The sequence below is a fragment of the Tupaia chinensis genome, unplaced genomic scaffold (assembly GCF_000334495.1).
Source record: "Tupaia chinensis unplaced genomic scaffold, TupChi_1.0 Scaffold000068_1, whole genome shotgun sequence".
Lineage (NCBI taxonomy): Eukaryota > Metazoa > Chordata > Mammalia > Scandentia > Tupaiidae > Tupaia > Tupaia belangeri.
In genome coordinates, this window is record NW_006159528.1 from 861,894 (window position 1) to 879,298 (window position 17,405).

Here is a 17,405-nt window from a genome sequence, read left to right on the forward strand (position 1 = left end):
AACTGACTGGTGTTGAAATAGCAACAGGTTGACCAATACCTACCACCTATTGGGTCATCAGGAACGTTATGATGCATTTATGCATAGAAAAATACATCATAACTTTCCCAGTGACCTAATAGTAACCGAACGTTGAATAAGTCAACTAGAGCTAAAATATCTGTTTCTTCTGACCTTTTTGAGATGACTCATTACCGTCCTTCACAAAAGCTCAGACTTTCTTCTTTGGGTATCAAAACTGTATTACTATATCTCTGTCCTCTTTATCTCAAAATAGAGTTGCCTATTTCTAGAATTCCATTGTTTTTTTTTTTATTTTTGTATAGCTGAAGTTTATGGGGAGTTTTAATAATTGTGGAGCTTAGGGTGAATCTTACTAGATCCTCAAAATCCCCCAATCATTGCCGTTATTGAGAGTTCAAGAAGAACATTAATTTCCTTTTCTAAGTTGACCCACTTTCTTCATCTTTCCTAGAAATTAGAAGGTTGAAGAATGAGCTGGGTTATTCCCAGACTTCACTAATCATTTTTGGCATTCATATATAACCTGTGGTATATTATTGCCTCGAGAATTCTTTAGAACAATTTTTCTGCAATAGAAAGGTGTAGAAATATAAACATAGGTAATGCTACTTATCAGAAATCCGGGGCTATTATCTAGCTATCTACCTAGATGAGCAAATTCCTGAACTTTTATTCTCATTGACACACCAATGTGAAAAGTGTTACCAGATCTTCCCTAATGCAGCTCTTATTTAAGATGGTCACTAATAAAACATAGAAGGCAATTTTTAAAAGAATTACTAATTTTATTTTATCATTATTATCTTTTTTTCCTTAATTTGCTACAGGGCAAGTGTGCTCATCAGAAAGAGAAAGTGGACTCAAACTATGGTTGGCCACGTGGGAGTCCAGCACCTGAACTACCACACCACCTGCTGGCCCAGCACCTTAACCATCACGCCACCTGCTGGCCCAGGTGAAGGCAATTTTTATGAACTTCCAGTGGCTCTAGATTTTGATGATGAAAAAAAGAATGGGGACTTTGCAGTCTCTCCTAGTAGATGACAACCTAGAACAACAAAAATGCTTCCCCTGACTTAGCATCTCTTGTGATATTTCATTTCAAAAGTTGATTTTCTTTTTAAAAAGCTAACGTAAAATCATCAGAGGTAGGCCACCTCGTTGTGTGATGATAGAGGAGGCTAGATCCCACAGAACTGACTACACGGTTCAGTCCCAGACCTGGCAACCTGGAAGACAAGCAGGTCTAGGTGCACACCCAGAGTCCTGAGGTTGGGGAAGCAGAAGGCGTGAATGGAGGAAAAGGGAATTGTGGCATGGCTGTTCCCTACCAGGGTTTGTTTTCTCTCTCTCTCTCTCTCTCTCTCTCTCTCACACACACACACACACATAAATATATACACCCTATGGCATAATTGAAGGAAAAAAACATCAACAAAGAGATTATTCTAAAGGAGTTCTTTAGGCACAGCCTCAAAACTGAATAATTTATTTTTATATCCTCTCACATAACTAAATGGAGATTCAGTTCTCTTCTAATCTTATCACAAAACAAAGCATTTTTATTTTGAAAAAAATTTAATCTCACCTAACTGTTCACCTAAGACTATGTAATGAAGACAACTGCTGGATTATAGGCAATACGGCTGTTCCTTCTGTCAGTTAATATATTGATAATTACTACTCATTTGAGGTTGGTTGTTTTCTTTAGATTGGGTTTATTTCCTAAAATTTTCAAAGTACCAAACAATCCCACTAATGCTAGTTTAGAGATGTGTTCAACAAAGTGTATCATAGGGAACAATTTAAGATCCAAATTTTCAAAATAAATAAATAAAGTTAAGTAATTCTTTTAAAAAATCCAAATTTTAAAAATAAAAAGAAACTTTGCCTTTTGTATTGCATGAGAAGACATTAAGCATTTCTTTTTTCAAACTTTCCTGAAGCCTCTTGTTCTAAGATTCAACTCCCTCCTTGCAAACAGCAGTTGATCTTTACAGATAAAGAGCAAAATTCAGGATCTAAATTTCTCTATAATGATCATTTACAGCTTTAATAAAACCCTATTTCTCCTTGTTTCAATAGCAGTGACTTTAGTGGTATCCACATTTTTAACATGGCTTTGCTGATTTGATCCTATTTAAGCTTTTCAAGAATCAACACAGTAACAATTTGTTCATTCAGAAGAAATGAAGGGAGCAGAGTGGGATTACACTCAGATGAGCGTACACTCATGTGATGTTCAACGCACCACTCTGGAAGCTTTGAATGTTTTCCGAAATGTTAAACATTTCATGGTCACAAAGATACACTTCTCTCAGTTATTTCTCATTGTAGGGATAGTTCATTTCTGCAATGTCTTTGCACCCTCTAATGGTTGTTTCAAGATGTTCTTCACTGGGAGAAATTTATTCAAGGCTGTTCAAAGACTTCATCCTGCGAATTTGAATTTTTATTAGAATTATGACATTTACTCACTTTACACCTTTAAATCTATGGTTTCATAATCCTAAATATTAATTGAAGCTCACATCTCTTCAAACTGTTAAGAAAACGCAGGTACATAGAGGTGGAGTTACTGGGATAGTAATTAAGAAACACTCTGTACTTTCCAATTACGTCTGCCATATTAACAAGCTACTGAGGAATTAAGATTCTGCCTCCCAGGCACAAACCGATCCAACAGGAAGGCCACCATTAGGTATCACTGTTATTTCCTGATACTGGCATGATAAAATCAACCTACCCTTTGGATCCGTTTGTATGAGGCATAATTGAAACCTACTGTATTACCCTAAAAAGAACAACCAAAATGAATATATCCTTTATTAAGAGAAACGACAGGAAAACTAAACACTCATACACCATTCACACACACACACACTTTATAGCTCAACTGACTTATATGTTGTCTCAGACATATGACACTCCTTTAGCATAGAGATCTTTTTAAAAATCTAGCAATCTGCTGTTATTTATATTATATTATAATTATAATATATATTATATATATTATTATATTTATTTTGATGCAATAATAAAAAGAGGTTGTTTATTCCTGGTGGACGGAAAAATACAAGTTTTAATGGCAAGCCTTATGACCAAGTTCATCTGGCTGACAGTAATAAAGATACCTGCTTTTCAGTGAAGAGAAAACACTGATCAAACATATAGGGCTGGCCCATAGTCTGGTGGTTCGCGAGGCAGATCCCACATGGCCAACTGTACAGTTCAAGTCCTCGACCTGATGGCTTGAAAAACACACTAGGTATATGTGCATGTATACCAAGAACCCCAAAATGATGGAGAGATAGAAGGGAAGGGATTGTGGCATGGCCATGCCCAGTTAGGGGTGCTTTTTTGTTCTCTCTCTCTCTCTCTCTCCAGTGTGCATATCTGCCATCTGGCAAATTAAAAAATAAATACCGTACAGATATCAGTTTAAAGTTTTGATGAGTAGAACTGTTGTTAATTCCATACATGCAATTTTTTTTCTTTCCATGGTCATGGTACACATTTCAAGAGACTTTTAACCTTAGGGGAAATGTAATTGAACCCTCTATGGATTTTAGGTTCCTAACGTATAATACATTCATACTTCTATAAGAAAGGTACTTCAGAACCTATACATATGTCCATAAAACAGTTACTTTGGTTTAAAGATACAACTACTGTCATTAGGGCACAAAAGAAAACTAATCAACAGTGCGAGAAATATCACATAACTGAATAGCATTTGAGGACACAGAAAATGCATTTATCACCATGCCAAAATAAGATATTGGTATATAGGAAGATATTCCAAATACTTAAAATTGCATTGATTTCCAGGTTACAAATAAAATTTTAAAATAAAATTTGGGGAGATCCACCTAAAAATGTGATTATCTCTAACAACAGAAAAGCTAAAGCATACAAAGATCACCAATCTCTGCAAAGTGCCCATCCAGAATGTGTTTGTGTGTAATTCAAACAGTTTGTCAGCTGTGCTGATAGCAAATGCAAGGCAACTTCAAAAAGTTCATGGAAATGGAGTGGGACCAGCAGTTAACGTAATGGCTATGTCACTGGATTCCCATATAGCTGACCGTGGTTCAAGTCCCAGACCCGGTGGCTTAAACTCACTCTGGGCGTGTGTGTGTGCGTGCCCAAGATCCCGAGAGGAGAATGGAGGAGAAGGGATTGCAGCATAGCTATCCCCTCCTGGGGGGGGGCCAGTGAGTGATTTCTCGCTTTCTGTTTCTCTGTCTCTCTCTTTCTGGTGAGTGCATGCACTCTATAGCGAAAACCTCCCCCAAAAAAGAAAAAAATAGTTCATGGAAATGAAACTAAAATATTTGTTTATTTGGGTGCAAAATTTTGAATTCCATGCATAAATTTTTCATAGTATATGTTTTCCATGAACTTTTTGAAGATTCTTAATATGTAGTTACAAATATTACTATTACATCAGTTCCAAAAAGGATCTTTATCAATAATCATACTTCAAAAAATCTAAAATCCTAAAAGTCATCTTTGTTACAATGAAACCACATATATTATCTAAAAATCATTTTTTTTAATTTCACAATCACTGAAAAATCTGACAGGAAGTTGTTAAGTAAATATCAGTATCTCATCTTTTATGCATTTTTTTTCACAGTAATGATTGACAACTGAAATCTACCATGTGAGTATTGCACACATTTTTTAACTAAATATGATTTATTAATGGTCCATGCAAATAACTCTTATTAAAAATATATCCTGTCCTACAAAAATCTGGTGTGCAAATCCTTGATTAAGTAAAATTTACATAATTACAAATTTCCAGTAACTTAGAATTTCAGATCACTTAAACATATCTTCAAAAATACAAAGTATCAAGTCCACTAGCACCAGCAACCATTTCATAAAGCAATTCTGAGGGACCAGCAGTTGGCGTAATGGCTATGTCGCTGGACTCCCATGTAGTCGACCATGATTCAAGCCCCATCCCGATCTCAGTGGCTTAAACTCACACCAGGCGCATGTGCTTGCTTGCCCAAGACCCCCAGAGAAGAATGGAGGAGAAAGGATTGTAGCGTGGTCATCCTCCTACCCCTCACCTGAAGGGTGATTTCTGGCTTTCTGTCTCTCTGTCTCCCTCTGTCTTTCTGGCGAGCGCTCACGCCCTATGGCAAAAACTTCCTTAAAAAAAATAAAAAGGAAATTCTGAGAGCTGTCTGAAAGCAGAGTAACCTAGGAATCCCAAGCCACTAGGCATGAAGTTCTATGCCCTTCAAAATCAGTCTTGATTCTTCAGCCCTATACCTTTTCACATCTCAATGGTAACACACTTAGCCTCTTTATCAAAAACAATCTCCTACCTTACATAGCATATCATTGGAACTTACCACATGGTCATGTCTGCTATATTTGTTTGAACGCCTGACTCTCCAAAAGCCTTCTGTATGAATTTCTTAAAAGTGGAACAGAGTGGATTCATCTATATCCCTAGTATGTGACAACCGGTCATTGACAAAGAATCATGATGCTTTCGGAGTCCAAAATGTCATGTTGAAGACCTTATTTTAACCTGAGTTTCAGTAACTTAACCTTCCAGCTTCCTTTCATGTAGATGAACAGTTAAACACTCTCTAACGTTGTCATGAAACTGGAAGAGACTTGCGAAGGGGCTCACCCAGTAAACATGGAATGTAGAAGGCACCATGTACCTGCTCACTGAATGTTACGTGTGTTGATTTATCTTTCCATTTATACACTAACTCAAAACTGTCTCAAGTTTGTCAAATTCAGGTCAGTATTTTGTTTCCTTTTACACTTTCCTATATCGTTTAAACATAACCATAGCTAAAAAATGAAAAGGGCTTCTAAGAAGTCAGGCAGTGTAGACATCTGATACCAGTAAGCTCAGTTTCTGCCAGAATTAAGATGGTTTGAAATATCCTCAGAAAGGGGAACTAAAGTTCACGGCATTCGGCTTTATTTTCTCTTCTATTTCTCACTACCCCCCCCCCAAAAAAATAGAAAAAGAAAATGCTTCAATATTTATAAGACTAAGAAGAATGAGTATACAGACATTTGCCTTAACATACATTCTTACCTTTTAAACCCAGTTTAAACTCAGTGAAAGGCCAAGAACATAGATTTAATTATGCAAGGGGAAAAAAAGGTCCTTTAACTGTAGTGCACATTCAATAGACAAAAATCCAAAGAAAGCAGTCCTGCCTGAAACATTTACAAATCAATTCATTATATTGATTTGGGATGAGTTGTGCTGTAATTTAAAACATGGATTACCCCAGGCCAAACTTTATCAAGTTCTATTTCTCAGGCACTTTCCCTTGGCTAGACACTTGACCCGAGGATTTTTAAGAAACAGTGATTTGCCTAATCTAAAAATAATTTTAAAAATTAAAAGCTATTGTATATAAATAATAGGTCTAAGTGGAGTAATGACTAGAAATTTCATAATAACTGAATTTCAAAAGTATGCCAAAACTTGTGTGCTCAGATGAACTAATTTCAATAAATCGTTCATATCTTGTGTTTCTATTTCAAAATGATTTATCCCACACACAATGCATGGAATGTTTCCATCTATTTTCTTAGTTCTAATGTAATCCTTAAAAACAATTTAAAGTTTCGTTCTGTCTGGTTGCTCAAGGAAAAAGCTGTTTCTAGAGGAAATATGTGATTATGCTTGAGTTCTTTTGTTTAAATCAAATCACCAAATGACTTGCTATTTTATCTTAATGCAGCGACTATGTTTTTCACTTATCAATCTTTTTTTTTTTTTTGAGAGGTTTTTGCTATAGGGTGCATGTACTTGCCAGAAAGAGAGAGACAGAGAGACAGAAAGCAAGAAATCACCCCCCAGAGGGGATGGTCACGCCACAATCTCTTCTCCTCCATTCTCTTCTCGGGATCTTGGGCACACACACACGTGCGCCTGGTGTGAGTTTTAAGCCGCTGGGTCCGGGACTCAAACTGTGGTCGACTACATGGGAGTCCAGCGACATAGCCACTATGCCAACTGTTGGTCCCACACTTATCAATCTTAACATGTAGTGATAATAATAACTGCCCGTACCCAGGATATTTCACCATAAAGCTCTGAAACTAGAGTTCAGGAAAACTTGCCTCATTTTAATTACGCACTAAACAAATGGTAGGATACCAGCCAGTCAGAAAAATAAAATGCCTGATCCTTGAAAAAGATGCAATATTTGTCAGTCATGTATAAAACATAGGACTTAGTGAATGCACAAGTTCTGGAGTGTAAGTAAATAAAATAATAATGAGCAACCAAGTTATTTCTGATCCAGACAGAAACCAAGAAAGAATGTACCAATGTCATTCCAGACCAAGTCTGGCTTTCAGTGAAAGCTCTCTGGGGCCTCAGTTTCTTTATCTGAGTCGTCATACCACAAACTGCATAAGCTCTCAATCCGACTCTATTTGAATAAAGTTCAGAGTTCTTAGTAAGTTAAACAATTAGATTAAGAACAAATAGCCACTAACCTGCTGTTACCTGATTTCTCAATGATTCATGGATGTAAAAACATACGAATATTTAAATAAACCAAATGCAGGTTATTCAAACACACACATAGAGCTATTAGGTCCCAGGAACATTGAACAGTTTCTGATAGGTCATTCTCAAAAGTCTGTGTGTTTCAGCAACATGACACACAAATTGTGAAAACTCAAATGGAACAGGTACTTCCACAAAAACAAACATTCCTTTCTTGTCCAGGTTCCTTTCCTTTAAAACGAAAGAAGAGAATTGCAATAAAATTATGGTCTTTGAAACAAATTATAACTAAAGAGGATTTTTTTTTCTAAATTATGTCCACAAATGTCAAGAGCAATTTAAGCTTTCTAAAATCTGCTACTCTGCTGAATCAGAGTAGTTTTGTTTAAAAGAGCGTTCTTGAAATTTGCCACCAAATTTCAAAATAACTACCTTTTCATCCATGGAAATAAATGATGTTGCTGTGACATTTTTTTTTCTGCGAAGTTTAACAGGATTCAACACACCCCTAATTTTCTTAATTGTGAGTATTTCATTTTTTTTTCTGGTTATATAATATGCAAGAAACAAGGATAAAGCAAACTGGCTTTTCCCAGTTACTTGATCCTACAAGTAAAACAAAATTTAGTCTCTTAAACTAATATTCTTAAATATAGTTATCTTAGAATTTTCAAATGATTTCTAAAATAATTAAGATAAAAATAATTGGAGATATAGGTGGGTCTTTGTTTAAAGACTTTTTTCTAATGTATTACTCAGGTGAGAAAGCTATTTTCTTTCCAAGCTGACTAGATACCAAAAGCACAACCTTGGCTAACACTGCCACCTGCTGTTGACTCGAAATCCTGTTCCAGCATTTAGAAACAGAAATAAAGATAAAATGGAAAGGCATGGGCAAATTGGTCTGGAAAACAAAAATCGACAGAGATTTTAAAAATAATTTATGTGTACGCCACTGATAACAGGTTTGTTTTACTTGTCAACAGGTAGTTATGGTTTTACTGCAATAAGCTTCTTACTATAATGGAGGGGCGTAATTGGTTACTGAGGAGGTCCCTGAGCCTTTATGGTTATTCACATTGAGCGAGGTATATACTTTTTACCAGAACATTCTTTACGTGAAAAAACAGAGAGAGATCCACGACAAGGAAACGAAAGCAATAGAATTCTTCCAGAAGGAATCAAGTGACTTCCTTTGAACTAGGAAAGCGTGTTTAATGTATGTAAGACGACGTAATCATGCACACGCGGAGATACCAGCGCATGTGGCAAAAATCGGTGACTCCACTGAAACGTACCGGAAATCATTGTTCTAACCTTTCTCCCTTTCTTAGGCTTATAAACCTCCTAATTAAAAATCTGGAGAAAAGTGATCATGTACTGATACTTTTAATCTGCCTTACCAGCACAGATAAACTTGATGGAATTTGAGGTAGCATTAAAATCATATTAGACAGGCAACAAATATTTTAAAGTCTGGGGGAAAACTGAAAAACTTTTTAAAAGTAATATTAGGGGACCAGGCAGTAACATCATGGTTGAGGCACTGGATCCTCCATGTGACTGAGCAATCTGAATTCCAAACCTGGTAGCTTGAAAAGCCTGTCGTGTGTGTGTGTATGTGTGTCTGTGTGTGTGCGTGTGTGTGTGTGTGCGTGTATGTGTATGTGTATGTGTGCGTGTATGTGTATGTGTATGTGTGCGTGTATGTGTATGTGTATGTGTGCGTGTATGTGTATGTGTATGTGTGCGTGTATGTGTATGTGTATGTGTGCGTGTATGTGTATGTGTATGTGTGCGTGTATGTGTATGTGTATGTGTGCGTGTATGTGTATGTGTATGTGTGCGTGTATGTGTATGTGTATGTGTGCGTGTATGTGTATGTGTATGTGTGCGTGTATGTGTATGTGTATGTGTGCGTGTATGTGTATGTGTATGTGTGCGTGTATGTGTATGTGTATGTGTGCGTGTATGTGTGTCTGTGTGTGTGCGTGTGTGTGTGTGTGCGCATGACAACCAAAATCCCAAGAGGAGAAGGGATTATGGCATGGCCTTCCTCCCAAGGGGTGATTTCTCGTTCCTCACTTTCTATCTGTGTCTCTCTCCATCTCTCCAGTGACTGCACACGCCCTACAGCAAAAAATAATTGTTAAGAACTGAATATTGCTCTTTTGTCCCCCTCTCGTTCCAGAGAAGCATGATTTACAGCAGCCTACGGTCTTGTGGGAGACGACCCGTTGTGCAGCGGGAGCCCAGACCCAGCACCGTCTCTGGGGTAAGGCTGGAACAAAGTGTATAAAAGGACACGAGTAAACCCAACACTCCTTTCTTGTACAATTTAACAGCTCCAGAACTGACCTGTGAGTTGACTTTAAAGCTTTATTCGTATACTTCCATCTTCCTGTCTGTCAAACAGTAAAAAACCATAACTGAGAGCATCTTGAACACATATTCATGAAGATGTTATTGTAATTAAAAATAAAGAAGGTTCATCTTAAAGCTAACCTTCACACGATAGACCACTTTTGGACTGTCCACCCTCTTCCTGTGCATTTCCCCTCCCATTTCCTCATCCACAGAGATTAAGTTCCACGACCCTAGTTGGTCATAGCCTACTAGCTGGGGCTTCTCCTGGAAAGTCAGAATTGAGATCTAAACAAAATCTCAGTCCTTCATGCTTTTTGCTTGTTTGTTTGTTTTTTGCCATAGAGAAATGTGCTCCCTGGAGAGAGATTGAGGAATCACCACCCCCCAGGATGTGGGGGGGGATGACCAGGCCACCATCCTTTCTACTCCACTCTCCTAGGATTTGGGGCACACACATGCACAAGCCTCCAGGTCTGGGACTTGACTGCAGTCAGCCACATGGTAGTCTAGTGTTCCAACCACCATGACACCTGCTGCCCCATCATGCTTTTTTGAAGTTGGGACAGATAAACTCAAGAGCTGTAGGGCTGCCTCTAAGAGCTGAGTGCATAGAAAAAGCAGGGAGAAATGCCCATTTGCAAAGAGAAAAGAGTTACACACACCTGCACACACATACAGAGAAAAGGAGAAAAAGAAACAGAGAGAGTGGGGAAATGCCTGACAGCCTTCCAGTACCAAAGGAGCACAGCAATTCTCGTGCCCACAGGTTCTAGAACATGCCCTTATCTTTCAGTGCAGTAACACTACTTCACTGTGAGATTCTATTTCTTTATTTCAGTAACTTGACACAAGAAATGCAGAAAAAAATCTGATACAACAAAAAATAGAACATCGCCAACAACAAAATCCTGAAAAGTGTAGATATTGCCCATGTGATAACATTTTAAAGAGGGCCCAGCAGGTGCTGTAATGTTTAAGGCACTGGACTCCCACATGGCCAACCATGGTTCAAGTCCTAGACCTGGCAGCTTGACATTCATATCATGTGCATGTGTGTGTGTGCCCAAAATCCTGAGAGGAGACTAGAGAAATGATTATGGCATGGCCATCCCCCCCAGAGGGAATGATTTCTCATTTTCTGTCTCTCTGGCAAACACATGTGCACTGTAGCACAAATCTCTCAAAAAAAAATTTTTTTAAGAGATATCACCTTCCACAGAAACTGAAAGATTTATTTTTTTCTTTTATTTTTGGAGAGGTTTTTGCTATAGGGCACGTGTGGTCACCAGAAAGACAGAGAGAGAAAGAGAGACAGAAAGCGAGAAATCCCCCCCCACGCCCAGGGAGGATGGCCGCACCGCAATCCCTTCTCCTCCATTCTCCTCTCGGGATCTTGGGCATGCACGCATTCACGCCCGGCGTTAGTTTAAGCCACTGGTCCGGGACTCAAACTGCAGTCAACTACATGGGAGTCCAGCAACATAGCCATTATGCCAACTGCTGGTCCCAAGATTTATTTTGAATAGAATCTAAAATTAGGAATGATAATGGCATCTGTAATATGTTGCATGGATAGTTCAACTCTTCCTACCAATCAATGCCCTCTCAAGTGACCCTCCTTAGGAAAGCAATGAAATATCCACACTTCTACCCCCAACCCCTGTGATCCCAGACTTGGCCATGTGACTTGCTTTGACCAATCCAAAGTAAGTCCAAATGTCTTTACCCACTCCAGAACTCAAATCCCCTCTTGCATTTCCACTGTGGCTTTCCTTTCTCTTTGACGGTGCATGTGAGGTTATGTTACAATAATGAGAGGATGTGTTACATGTCAACATGCAGTAGACATGTAACATGAACAAGAAATAAATCTATATTGTCACTAAAATTTGGGAATTGATTAGTAACTCAGTATAACCTGGCGAAAACTGACTGGTTTGTCTCAAACAGATTCTCATTATAAAAATACTAATGAGTGAGAAAGTAAATATTTCATTATGAAGCTCATTTACTTACTGTTAATAAGCTTATGTTTTAAATAAACCCTTTTAGTTTTCGAGCTGTTATGCTGTTAATAATTTTAAGAATCTTTACATATAATACTTACCAAAGCATAGATTTACCATTTCCTCTACATTTCTAAGAATTTCCAACACATTTATCAAAAAGACATATTTCTTCTTAAAGTATTTCAAAGACATCCTAATTTTAGCATCTGTCCCTTACTAAAAACTGATTATAAGAATTTTCAAAACAATCTATCAACTGAGAAAAAGTTCTTGACACATTTGATATTCCCCTTGAATATTATTAAAATAGGCTGATACCAAGGATTCTGAGTCTTTCAAAAGTACAAGCCAAAAGCAGTTGTGCACATAAGCCTTCCTTTCTAGTCATTTTATAACATCAATGACCTACAGTTCTTAGATATTAACAACTCAGATGCTAACTCTATTTTTGTGTAAGTATCTTCTAAAAGCATGTCATATTTGCTAGTTCTGGTACCTAGAAATAGTTATCAAATACATATAAAATTATGAGGTTAATTCTATACATTTTCCACTATGATTAGCTGTGTGACCTTGAGTAAGTCACTACCTCTCTAAGCCAATGAGCCTTTGTCAGAAAAATAAGGAAAATAGTCTATCTTTACTGCACAGAGTAGGAAGCAAATAACACAGTGTGTATCTCTTGAAAGTATTGTAATTATTTACATGTATATCAACCATAGGTCTTTTGGGTTGACCAGAATGTGCATACCCCAGGCTGAAATCCAATACTACAATATATTGCTTTAACTCCCAACCTCCCAACCCTAAAAAACAGACTTCATGGTCACAATGGAAACAGTTTGCATAAACCTCAGATGAAGTTTCAAATATAGAAGAATTACCTATTTATCCCCACTAACCCCACCATTATAGCCACAGTAAACCATATTAATGAGATAATTTGTTCATGCAATTATTTTTTTTTAATTCTTGGCAGTCACTCCAAGATAAACACTCCATTTCAAGAACGAAAATAGTTCAAAGTCCATGACAATACAGAGATTAGCAAATAATTCTAACATTGTATAAATTATATATGCCAACATTACTCTAAGCTTTCTGCATGTATTTATTCATTTAATTTTATAGCCATTCTCCAAGAAAGCTACTACTAATTGCTCCATTATTCAGATAAGAAAACTGAGGCACAAATTAAGTAACCAGCCCAAAGTCACAGCTCAAAAGTAGCAGAGCCAGATTTTTAACACAAGCAAGCAGTCCTGAAATACTACTTCAACAAAATATTACCTTATCCCTAAGACTGAAAAACAAAAAAGCATTTGGTGAATAAATAAAATGAAGTTTTGTCCCCACTACCAAAAAGACACTATTACAGTAATTCATTCATATATATTAAGTCTGCTTTTAAATAATCCCATTCACATGAAGGACTCAAGTTTCATCGTGGTAGAGATCATGGGACTGTATCAACTAATAAATGTGTCCATATAACTTCATTAGTTCCATTGTTACAACTCTTTTTTTCATTGTTATTTCAACTTTGAAGAGTCCATTTTTGTTTCACTAAAGGAGCTTAGAAATTTTAATCTATGGGTCAAGTTTTGTCCTCTGTAAGGAAAATTTGTGATTGGAAAAGCTAAAATCAGAAACAAATATACAGTAACTGTAAATAATGGCTATGGTATCTAAAAAAGATAATCGATACAGCACAATACTCCAAAAAATGCACCTTGCATGTATAAATAGCATATTTCCATTGTATCTTTTTATAAAACAATTACATAAAAATGACAATGTAAAAAAGTACCATAAATAACCTATGTAAATACATGACTCTGCAAATACTAGGTGAAAGAAACACATTTTAGATTGAGATTTGAACAACATTGACCGTTTATTGCAAGCTAGTGCTTCTATTAAAATGATACTTAAATATAAAACATTTAACTCATAATTCAAGAGATCATTCACTAGCTCACAAAAATATTTTTCCAAATTTGAATCATACTTGAAACCTTCAAGAAAGAATCTCAAGATTCATTTTAATTTAAATAACTTAAATTTGACATCTTCAAATGACTTGGAGCTTTTAGAAAATATCCTAACTCCAATATAAGAAAAAGGTGACAAAAATCCATTACTTTCAGGAGAAAAGAGTCAACCATTTCCAAGGAGACTATCTGACTTCTTAGAAGAGCTAATTCATCTAAAATGAGCCAGGACTTTATGATTGGCCTATTATGAAAAGTAGAGTTTATGCATTTTACTTCAATTTGTCAGATGAGAAAATTCAGACATTAAATGTAAGTAATGCCTCAGTATTTTTCTATCAAAATTTTCTCAAAAGCCAGTTATCAACAGAATGGAAATTTGGTTACAATATGTCACAGAATAATGATTATTTTGATGAGTCAAATGGATAAGCATCAGTTTCTATAAATTCTAAAAACAAAACCTTCCTTGGCACTATCAACTAAAAAACTAAAACAACGATCGGGAAATGTCTGCATTTTAAGAGACTTGGTAAGGATCATATATTTTTTTTCCTTCTCAGAAGATATCTGTTGCCTTTCTGACGATATCAGTAAGCCCAGGGGGGGTATGTAGACACATTTTAAAGTTCCAATAATAGCCCAAGTATTAAATACCTAATCCAGTATAATGCACTATTCCGAAGTAGAACGTTTGGCCAATATACCTCTTCAGAGAGACATTGTAATTGCTTTACTCCACTTTCAATGAACGATCCATAATGAAAGTTGCTTTTTAGGCTTAACCTCGAGCTGTGCCCTGTGGGAAAAGATTGAGTCTTTGTAAAATGTGTTACAGTTTACTAATAAGAATGCAGAAGCAGCACAACTGATGAACCAGCAAATCTGCTCTGACTTATTTGGTCTTCTCTGAATGAATTTGAATATCATCAAAATACATTATCCTTATCCATAACCTGCTTCCTATGATTCGCTCTATCCTCACACTCATTTCAAAAGAAACTTTAAGCACTTCAATATTTTATGTACTGGTGCTAGTCTTATGGCATTACATAAGACAGAAGAAAATGCTTGTCTTCTAAAGGACAGAAATGAAGCTTTCACTAGGAAAAGGTTACAGGTGAGTAGTTAGAACCGGGAGGGAAAAAATAGAGAACATTTACACAGCAGTATTTACAGTCGATACTATAATGTATATATCCGAATTTCTCACCTAGAAATATGTAAAATTACCTCACTTGAATATTTGCCATTGACCATCTGATAACCAGAAAGAAGTGGTCCTCCTTCTCACAGTGGCTAGCTATTTTACCTTGAACACACCTGTTAACTCTTCTTCTGTCCCTCTCTCCTCCTTCCCTCCCTTCCTACTTTCCTTCCTTCCTGACTCACTTATGAATCCATTTAACTTCAATTGAGGGTATAACATGTTCTTTGCACTGCGATTGCCTCTAGGGATATAAAGATGAACAAGATAATTGTTCCCCAAGAGAGCTCCTAATCTTTTCCATGACAGAAAAAAAAATAACTATATACACTATAAAATAGTATGAGAAAGATTCATTTTGAATGCTTTTACAATTCTGTCCATATACATAGTATACAACGTACCTAATATTTTAGTATTTTAAGCCTAGTACATTTGTATCATTTATAAATAAATATACATGGGTGTATGTTCTTAGAAAACTTAATTAGCAGAATTTTAATTAAAGGAAAACAAAGACCTGTAACTGAAGGGAATCTATAGTAAATAAAGGATTTTAAACAAATCAAGTTCCACTGGATTTTACAAGATAAATATGGCTGTATTTTGGGAGGTAAATCATTAATAAAAAATGTAGTTGGTACAGCATATATGAAGCCACTGTAGTCTCTTGGTGAAAAGATCTTAAATGGTGATTGTAATACAGTGGGAATCTCAAGAAAAACATAGAGACTGCTTATAAAGAAAAAAAGATTATGTACTATAAATCAGGTTAACTTACATCGTGCATTACATTTTGGTCCTATCCAGTTCCATAAAGATCATTTATATACCCTTCCAAAAGAAGTCCTATGAGTCAAGTTATTATCCTACTTGAGATGCTTAAAACCTAATGATTAAATTATATATGTAGGATAAAATTTTATTAAGTTGTACATTCATGTACTACTCACCAACAACATTTCAAGAACTCTTCATCCATTTTTTAATGAATGAAGGAATCACTGTCTAAGTTTTATCTCAGATCAAAATGCCCTGTCCTATGCAAGAAGTATCGTAATGGTGGTCGTATTGCCAGAACAAACACAAAAAATAAAAAACAACTTTGACTTAAATTGGAAAGATCTTCACCCATAATAAGTAACTTTTTAATGAGGTTAAAACAGCACGTTATATGAGATATCACTATTTTGTAACTGATAATAGTTCCTTATCCTGGCTTTCTAAGTATTTCACATGGCCTTCGGTGACATGGTTCTTCTCTTAAATTACTCTCGCTTTCCCACAATTCTGTCAATTAGATTTACACTGAAAGTGGATAAACAGCATAGTGGCTATAAGTAGATTCTAAAGGATTTTTCACAAGAGCTTAAAGTATAGATAGCATTTTTTAACAGCATTGTTAAAAATAATCACATAGTGTTGAAAATCAGTTTTTTAATCTTCAAATCATGTAAGCGCTTTTTGGAGTGATTCACAGAAAAGAGATGGCATAGTTTCATAATTTTTCAAAACTAGAAATTTACTGGATTCAGATTGACAGTTCTGTTTAGAGAATGAAAACAAAATGCCATCTCACAGATTCAAAAAGTGTTTATTAATCATTCTAAATTTCATTCCCCTTTTTAATGTATTCTGAAAATATCGTAGCAATCAGCATTATATTATTGTTGTAATGATAGCTTAGGAGGCAAAAGAAATCCTCTGTGGGATATTGAAATCAGACAAGCTGGGACAGCGGAGAGAGCTCTGGGGGTACTTTGTTTAGAAATAACAGGTAAGGTGCCCTCTGATCACTGTCAAGTCATCCCAGTTTTTTACTCCAAATCTCCAGATTTACTTCTGAACTAAGCCCATATTGAGCTCCGAAACACAATCTATTCACCTCCAACAGTAAATTAACCGACATGCAGGCACAGAACATGTGGCTTTAAATACAGCAGTAAATTACCCGTCCCCCATAGAGAAAGAATGGACTGATTCATAGAGCAGGTAACAAACCTAAGACCCTCAATCATGGCTGAAGGAATTTACGTGCACTGCAGACATTCACTCCCCGTAGAAGGTCATCGCTTCACAGCCTGGGAACTAATCCCTGCCAGCCGCCTAGCAAAGTGCCTGAGGCATCGCTCCTGAGAGGCATAACTTGTCTTCTTTCAAGGCTAGAGGTCAGAGCTATGATCACAGCTCAGTCAAATTTAAAGGAAAAACTATCTGGGGTCAAAAATATCCTAAGGAAAAAAAATAGAAGACTAAAACTGAAAAAACACATTGCAGTCCTCTGG